General features: G+C 34.8%; 1 pseudogene; it reads left to right on the plus strand.

The window, feature by feature from the left end:
* The first annotated feature begins 4,654 nt into the window (after positions 1-4,654).
* Positions 4,655-9,224, plus strand: LOC18051738 (annotated as a pseudogene).
* Positions 9,225-9,969: the final 745 nt, after the last annotated feature.

Here is a 9,969-nt window from a genome sequence, read left to right on the forward strand (position 1 = left end):
GTTGTGGGGCTAGTTGAAGGGGGGGTTTGTGGGGGAGTTGGGCCACTTGGCTAAGTTAAGGATCATGGAATTGACAGATCCAGTGGTTGCCAACTCCCGTTGCTTGTATGTCAGTGCTTTTTCCCTCTCCCCAGGACACATGGCTGCCAACCCTACTGGTATGAGAATTTTAGGGTTGCGGTTTGTTTTCGGTCTTTTTTATACTTGCCATTTTAATTAGTCGTACTAGTTATGTATTACTTTTAAAAAAATAAATTAAAATCCTAGTGTCAGAGTAATTTTGGATTGGAGAACATAGTTTGCATTTCAATTGGGTTGTTAAATTATCATGTTAATAATAAAATCAATTAATACTATACATACTACAATTAATGCCATATCACTTAGTGTGCAAACTATGTAAAGGGTTTAAAATATTGAATTAGGGTAATGTTAAGTTACATGCATGTACCTTATAACCCTCTCACATGAATAGTATCCATACACTATTCATGTGAGAGGGTTATAAGGTACATGCATGTAACTTAGAGGGATCCTTGTAATTATTGTAATTACACTATATACTATTATATTTCATGGGTGCAGATGTGCACTATACATGTGTGTAGAGTGCTTTTTTAATTAATTTATATTAAAATATCCTCAATAATAAATGAAATAGATGGTATATTTGTTGTGTGAATTTTATAAAATTATGAGTACTTAAACTATTTTTAGAATGCAAGTAGTCCCAACCAAATAAAAATTAAGATGAACTAAAATGTTATTCACTTTTCATTTAATCCAAAGGTCGTTTGTATTGGACGCTACCTAAAATGTTTTTTTTATTGAATTTTGAGACTTTATTATTTAAGATTGTGTATTAAAAGAATTATAGCAATAATAGTAAGTTTTAAGAGGGATTTAAGTATTCTTATTTCTTTATTTAAGTATCCTTATTTCTTTATTTAATTCGAAGGTCCATAATGTTGGACCCAGTTAAACTGCTTTTTATCCATCAAACGGTAGTGATTGCCCTTTAATTTGTGACTTTAGTTTATTGTATAAGATCAAATATTAAAAATACATCAAGAACAATGTATAGTGATAAAAAATAAAAATAAAAAAGTTTAAGGACTAAAATATTATCTTCTTTTTATTTAATCCAAAGGCCCATTGTATGGGACCTTGCTAAAATGCATTTAGCAAGCGTTCTTGACTTCTGATTGGCTATTGACACCTCTCGTACTTTTTAACTTCGTAGCTTATGCTGAGCTTGTGCATGCATTTTCTTTGGCTGTCGACGTCTTGATATTCGCAGACAGAGCTGTCCACATGCTTTTTTCTTTATGATTTTTCAGAGAATATTTTCCTCAATTCTTTTGTGAACACGTGTACGAATGTCATCACGAGAGGCCAATTTTGTTCGACACTCTGCTCCATTATTGGTTTATGTAAGGAGAAGAGACCCTTCAAAAACTGATAAGGTGTATTAGATTTTGTTATTAGGTGTTTGGAAACAAAGAAAAGCAGAGAAAATGAAATTGGAAACTTCACGATTTTATTATGAAATGTTCAATACAGTTATCAATGTTTTCTCAACTCAGCTTATATGCTATTATTCTAACTAATAACAACTTAGATTTAGATCAGCCACTTAGCAACTGACACATGTCAGGCAGTTATATTCTACTTGACACGTCAGCTTGAGCTTGCACTATCTGCTCTGCTTGACTCACACGTGCTTCATCACACTCAAGCTACTGCAACTACTCTATTCAGCTCAGCTTAAACTATATCTTCAACATCCCCCCTCAAGCTCAACTGAGGAAGTAAGATTGAGCTTGTCACGTAAGTAATGAAAAGGATGATAAGAAAGAGCTTTGGTGAGAATATCAGCAGTCTGTTCTAAGCTTGAAATATATTGAACTTTAAGACATTGAGCAACAACTTTCTCTCTAATGAAATGAACATCTAATTCAATGTGTTTAGTTTTGGAATGAAACTTTGGATTAGAAGCTAAAGCTGCTGCACTTTGATTATCATACCATATGACTGGAATGGAAGACAGAGGAACACCAATTTCAGCAAGAAGAGATCTAATCCATAAGACTTCAGCTACTGCCATGGCTAATGCACGATATTCAGACTCAGCACTTGATCAAGATACCACTGCCTGTTTCTTAGAACACCAAGACACAAGATTTGGACCCATATAAACACAATAACCAGCCACAAATCGCCTATCATCTTTGTCCCCAGCCCAATCAGCATCACTAAAACAATCAATCTGGATACTGCCATGATTATAGAACTGTAAGCCAAGCCTAATAGTGCCCTTTAGATACCGTAAAATCCTTTTGCAAGCCTGCCAATGATTGACAGTAGGAGAAGAGAGAAATTGACTAATTTTGTTGACAGAGAAGGCAATCTCTGGTCTGGTCAAAGTTGCATATTGAAGAGCACCTATAGTGCTTCTATATAGAGTAACATCATAGAAGAATTCACTATCATCTTTAGTAAATGACACTCTAGAAACCATAGGAGTAGAACAAGGTGTACTATCTTGCATTTGCACCTTGTCAAGGAGATCAGTGATATATTTGGATTGAGAAAGATGAATACTAGATTTGTTGTAGAGAACTTGAACTCCCAGAAAATAAGTCAATGCACCAAGATCTTTAAGTGCAAAAACAAATTGAAATTAATAATAATGTGCTGAACAAGTTGAGGATTTGAGCCTGTAATGATGATATCATCTACATAAACCAAGACAAGCAGTAGATGACCTTGTGTTCTCTTAAAGAAAAGTGAAGTGTCTGAAATGGAGTTTGTAAAACCCCACTGAGTTGTAAGAACCAATTTGAGTTTATCAAACCATGCCCTTGGAGCCTGTTTAAGCCCATAGAGAGCCTTATGTAACTTACAGACATAATCAGGCTTGGAACTATCAATAAACCCTTGGGGCTGTTGCATATAAACCTCTTCAGTTAAGTGACCATTAAGGAAGGCATTGTTAATGTCTAGTTGCCTGAGTACCCAATGATTCATGACTGCCATACTCAAGATAATTCTGATGGTTGAGGACTTGATGACAGGGCTAAATGTTTCATTAAAATCTAACCCTTGAGTTTGATGAAACCCCTTAGCAACAAGTCTGGCCTTGTATCTAGAAATACTCCCATCAGGATTGTATTTAATCCGAAATACCCACTTATTCCCAATTACTTTAATGGGATGTGTAGATTTGACAAGAGTCCAGGTATGGTTGTGGATTAAGGCCTGATATTCATCTATCATGGCTTGGTGCCAAGTAGGATCTTGAAGAGCTTTTGAGACAGTAGCAAGTTCTGTAGGTTTAGAAGGAGGGTTTGTGAGATAAGCTTTAGGTTTAAATATACCAGCCTTTGATCGAGTGACCATTGGATGACCAGTAGAAGGTGGTAATGGTGGAGTTAAATGATGAACAGGTGAGGTAGATGGTTCTGAGGGTGATGAAACAGCTGGCAAAGGTGATTGAATAAGAGGCTGAGGAGAAGAGCTTGGAGAGGACAAAGAGAAATCAAGATCAGCTGCTGTTGAGGATGAAGACTTGGTTATATCAAGTTGAATCAAAGGACAAACAGAAGAAGACTGAGATGAAAGATCAGAAGAAGAACAAGAGTGAGTAATTGATGAAAAATCAACTCCTGATTGAAAAGGAAAACATAACTCATCAAAAGTAACATGGTTACTGACATAGATTCTACCAGAAGAATAAAGACACAAGTAACCTTTATGAAGAGAACTGTACCCAAGAAAGATACACCTAGCAATTCAAAATTGTAGTTTGTGATGATTATATGGCCTCATATTTTGTTATTAGGTGTTTGGAAACAAAGAAAAGCAGAGAAAATGAAACTGGAAACTTCACAATTTTATTATGAAATGTTCAACACAGTTATCAACGTTTTCTCAGCTCAACTTATATGCTATTATTCTAACTAATAACAACTTAGATTTAGATCAGCCACTTAGCAACTGACACATGTCCGGCAGTTATATTCTACTTGACACGTCAGCTTGAGCTTGCACTATCTGCTCTGCTTGACTCACACGTGCTTCATCACACTCAAGCTACTGCAACTACTCTATTCAGCTCAGCTTAAACTATATCTTCAACAAGGTGAATTAGGCACATACACATCATTAAAAGATATAATTATTTATCTTTGTTGCTGTTATTTCTAGGAATGATATAATAATTATATTGTGAATGCTAATGTTTTTTTTCATTTGAAATGAATGCAGTCTTATGTAGTTTACTTGGGAGCGCACTCGCATGGACCAGAAGTATCATCTGTTGATCTAAATCGTGTGACTCAACATCATCATGAGTTTCTTGGGTCATTCTTGGGAAGGTCAAGCCTTAGAACTTGCAATAAACATGGGATTACTAAGAAATTTACGTTAGACAGGACTTTTGTTATATATCCAGTCTGATAACATTTTTTTGTTTTTTTGGAATTGTTAAATAGTAATGAAAATCCTGAAGATGCTATCTTTTACTCATACACAAGACACATCAATGGTTGTGCTGCAAAATTAGATGATGCTGTAGCAGCTGAGATAACAAGTAAGAAACTGAAACAGGGCTCCTCTGTATACGTTCTTTTCTTTTTTCTGGTCTTTCTTGATGAGTAACTGGGCTGGGTTCTTTGTATAATGCAGAACATCCAAAAGTAGTTTCAGTTTTCCTTAGCAAGGAGAACAAATTACACACAACTCATTCATGGGAATTTCTTGGACTCGAGCTGAATGGGAGGATTCCACCAAACTCGATTTGGGAAAAGGCATGATATGGTGAAGATATCATTATTGGAAACATTGACACTGGTGAGGTCTTTATCCTTATATTATGACAAGGAAATTACTTGAAACTGATTTTCTCTGCTTTGAAAATATCATAATAATAAGTATCACAATATTTCAATGGGATTGTTCGTTATATACTAGGGGTCTGGCCAGAGTCTAAAAGCTTTAGCGACGAAGGATTTGGACCGATTCCATCTAAGTGGAAAGGAATTTGCCAAAATGACAAAGATTCTCGGTTTCATTGCAACAGGTTCCTTAAATCCCTAGGCTTTTGATTATGCTCTCTCTATTGCTTTTCTTGTATAACTTTTTGCATCTTCACTGAATTCTACATCTTCGAAGCGGATATAGATTGTAGTGAGAATCTTTTTCTTTTGTTTTTTTTTTTGGGGAGGGGGGGTAAATATAGTCTGAGCAAAATGTTGGTGTTTCCATTGAAGGAAGCTAATTGGAGAAAGATACTTCAACCAAGAGTATGCAGTTCATGAAGGACCACTCAACTCTTCCTTGTATTCTCCGCGTGACATATATGGACATGGAACACACACATTATCAACTGCTGGTGGCAATTTTGTAGCTGGGGCAAGTGTATTTGGCTTTGGCAAAGGGACAGCAAAAGGAGGATCACCAAAAGCAAAAGTGGCGGCTTACAAAGTTTGCTGGACAAGATCGGGTGGATGTTGTGATTCCGATATAATTGCAGCCTTTGATATGGCCATTCATGATGGCGTAGATGTGTTGTCAGTTTCATTAGGCATTCAGCGCCCAACATTTTTCGGAGATGGCGTTGCAATTGGCTCTTTTCATGCTGTTCAACATGGCATTGTGGTTGTTTGCTCTGCTGGTAATAATGGTTTGGTAGATGGTGCTGTAGCATACGGTACTGTAACAAATGCACCGCCGTGGCAAATCGTAGTTGGGGCTAGCACAATGAATCGAGATTTCCCTAATTATGTCGTCCTTGGCAATAACAAACGTTTTAAGGTCAATATATATTTTTGTTCTCTTTCTTTTAATGTTTTTCGCGCCTGAAATCCTTTGAGCATATGCACTTATTTATCAACAACATGCATTTGATTTTGAAGGGACAAAGTTTATCAGAGAAAGGCCTTCTGATGCAGCGGAAGTTTAATGTTCAAAATATTCCGTTGATTCTAGAGAATACCGGAATAAAAGAACAACTAAATTCAAGTTGATTCAAAAGAATACCGCGAATTTAGGGGTTAAGACTCGTTGATTCCGTAGAATACCGAGAATTAACTAAACTCAAATACTCACAAAGAGATTTGAAAATTGAAAATATTATTGAAATCGAACATATATGCTCCAAAAGATACAAAAGACACTTATTTATACTAACTAAGAGACTTATCCTAATTTGATTAGAAAACCTATTTTAATAAGACTTATACCTAAATTAGGAATATTACTCAAATAAGCAATGCCTAAACAATAAAACTCTAAATAGGAAACCAAATTAAAGTAGAATACAAATTAATTAAAATATTCCTAAATATTATAAATTTAAATCTAATTAAGATTTCTTCAATTTCTTGCTCTGCATCATTCCCGCCAGGCTTGAGAGAATTCGTCCTCGAATTTTGTATGTTGTAGTCTTCAAGAACATCTTCATGTGCATAAGGATTAATTTTTAAAATAGAGCTTCGACATAGACAACGAACTTTAAATTTTCCAACTTTTGTAATAACGTCCATCCAATCACTCCAATGGCGTAAAATAAATTCTTCTATCAACAACTTCTCCAATAATGTCTTCTCGTATTGTTCGTGTCGAACTTCAACATAGTTGAGGAAAAACGATTTCTTCTCATAATCCACTAACTGTTGAAAAATATCACAACTCTTTTTGTCTTCTTTTGGCAAATCAAGAGAACAATAAGAGATTGTATTAACAACTATCTCTCTCTCCTCCACAAGATCAAAAGATGGATGAACAATTACCTCTTCTCGTCCCACAATATCAAGATACTCATCAAATTTCGGCGATTGATCCAAATCAATGTCTTTGTGTTGAGGATTTGTTGTAGACATGAATTGCCAATTAATATTCTCCTCGGAAGGAATAATATTGTCGAAAGGAACAAAGTTACCATTTTCCTCATTATCTTCATAACAAACATCATCGTTAACAACTTCATCAAATCCATATGCATGCTTTATGGGTAAAGATTTTCTATCTCGAATTTTCTCTAAATCTTGAGAAATCAAACGTAAAATCCTCAACATCCTATTTAATACTTCTTTCAAGACAAAATCTTCACGGCGATGTTGTAGTTTCATGAATCAATTTTTTTTTTTTTTAAGATTTGAAGCTAAACGGAAAAATCAAAAAGGGAAAAAAAGGAAAAGTTTGGTGGTAGATGGAGTTAGATTGGTGATACCAGGTTTTGGCTCTGATACCAAGCTGATGCAGCGGAAGTTTAATGTTCAAAATATTCCGTTGATTCTAGAGAATACCGGAATAAAAGAACAACTAAATTCAAGTTGATTCAAAAGAATACCGCGAATTTAGGGGTTAAGACTCGTTGATTCCGTAGAATACTGAGAATTAACTAAACTCAAATACTCACAAAGAGATTTGAAAATTGAAAATATTATTGAAATCGAACATATATGCTCCAAAAGATACAAAAGACACTTATTTATACTAACTAAGAGACTTATCCTAATTTGATTAGAAAACCTATTTTAATAAGACTTATACCTAAATTAGGAATATTACTCAAATAAGCAATGCCTAAACAATAAAACTCTAAATAGGAAACCAAATTAAAGTAGAATACAAATTAATTAAAATATTCCTAAATATTATAAATTTAAATCTAATTAAGATTTCTTCAATTTCTTGCTCTGCATCACCTTCCAAGTGACAAGCTCTTCCCTTTAATCCTTTCTGAAGATGCTTTTCTAGCTAATGCATCTACAAATGCGTAAGAATACAATTTTTTTTCATATTACAATTCTAATTTCCAGTGTGAGAAGCCTTGGATTCACAACGAAATTTGTTCATATTGAAGCTTGGCACTGGAGAAAGGAATACTAGATCCTAAGAAGGTGAAGGGAAAGATAGTGGTCTGGAGTAATGAACTTGGGGTAGCCGGGGGACAACAGGCAGCCTTAGCTGGTGCTGTTGGCGTTATTCTTATCAATATACAGGGTTTTGGCTATGACCGTATGGCTGATCCTCATGTCCTTCCTGCTTCAGTTATCAACTTCAATGATGGTGTTTCTTTACTTCGTTACATCAATTCAGTCAAGTAAGATTACAAGCATACCTTACATTTCATCAGCTGCCATGAAATTAGTACTGTAACTTGCTTTTCTCCTTTAACAGGCATCCTGTGGTTTCATTACGCGTCCAAACACAGAATTTGGAACAAAGCCAGCTCCATTTATGGCAGCTTTTTCATCGAAAGGGCCGAACTCCATTATCTCAGACATTCTCAAAGTACTATATATAAAATAGCAACTCAATTTAATATCTTTTATCTTTTATGCTACCAGAATTGAATAATTAGCTGTTATACTTCTATGTTCAGCCTGATATCACTGCACCGGGAGAGAATATAATCGCTGCCTATACTGAAGCAGAAAGCCCAACAAACCTAAATTACGACCAGCGCCGGATTCCATTCAACTCTATGTCAGGAACTTCAATGTCATGTCCTCATATTTCTGGTATTGCCGGCCTGCTCAAAACCCTCCATCCTGATTGGAGTCCTGCAGCAATTCAATCAGCCATCATGACCACAGGTACATCAAAACTAGTCCTTGAAACGTTTATTGTTTGCGGTTTTGATATTTTTTTTGTCCTTGTATTTCACAGCAACAACACTGGATAACAAGAAGCAACAAATTTTGGATGCTTCATTTACTGAAGCAACACCTTTCAGTTATGGAGCAGGCCATGCGCAACCAAACCTCGCAATGGATCCTGGATTGGTTTATGACTTAACGGTTAACGAATACTTGAACTTTCTTTGTGCACTGGGATACAACAAAAATGTAATTTTATTGTTCTCAACAAACAGCAGTTACACATGCCCCGAGAATGCTATTAGTCTGGTCAACTTCAACTACCCTTCAATCACAGTCCCTAAACTCTCCGGCTCAATCACAGTGACGCGAAGAGTCAAGAACGTTGGCTCTCCGAGAACTTACCAAGCTCGCGTAAAAACTCCGCAAGGAGTCTCAGTGACTATTGCTCCAAAAAGCTTGAAATTTATAAATGTTGGAGAGGAGAAAAGCTTCAAGGTCATCATTAAAGCTAAGAATGCAAGTGTTACTAAGGATTATGTATTTGGAGAGTTGATATGGTCAGATGAGAAACAACACCAAGTGAGGAGTCCTACAGTGGTCAAGGCAGTGTAATGAAAAACTTAAAATTTTCCTCAGTTGGGGCTCACTCATGACCACCTCATGGTTTAGATAAAAAAAAAAAAATTTTAAATTTCCCTGCTAAGCTTAAATAGTTGATTGAATAAGCCTTCATTTTCTTTTTGATAACGATGGCCTATAAATAATATCGCCGATATCACTATGTTTTATTTTCAGCCAATGATGCTGTTGTATATGCTAATCAATTACCAATAATAACTTTTAACATTTAACATTGCCAACTTATCACAACATTTTGGTTGAAAGCAATCAAATTAAAAGTAGATTGGAAAGAGCGAGGGCAATGACTTGTTATTAATTGTTGCCTAATGAATTGAGGTGATATAAATATGATTTTAAGAAGAAACGTTTTCGGTATAAAAATTCTGTTTGTATATAACAAATTGTTGGGTCAAAAATCATAATACAAAAATGATAAATATAAGTCATTTTACTTAATTTATATTCTCAAAATATTTAAATTTTATGACTAACATCAAGGTCAAACGTAGAATAGAAAAATTATATATAAATTTAACTTTAAGAACCCAAAATAAATTACAATTTATATTAAATTAATTTAATCATGAAGGATAAATAAATATAAGTCATTTCACTTAATTTATATTCTCAAAATATTTAAATTTTATGACCAACATTAAGACTAGAGATAGAATAGTAAAATTATATATAAAACCATTAAAATAACATAGAGAGGCTTGGACCTATTTAAAATATA

This window comes from Citrus clementina, unplaced genomic scaffold (genome assembly GCF_000493195.1).
Source record: "Citrus clementina cultivar Clemenules unplaced genomic scaffold, Citrus_clementina_v1.0 scaffold_2, whole genome shotgun sequence".
In the NCBI taxonomy this organism is placed as follows: domain Eukaryota; kingdom Viridiplantae; phylum Streptophyta; class Magnoliopsida; order Sapindales; family Rutaceae; genus Citrus; species Citrus x clementina.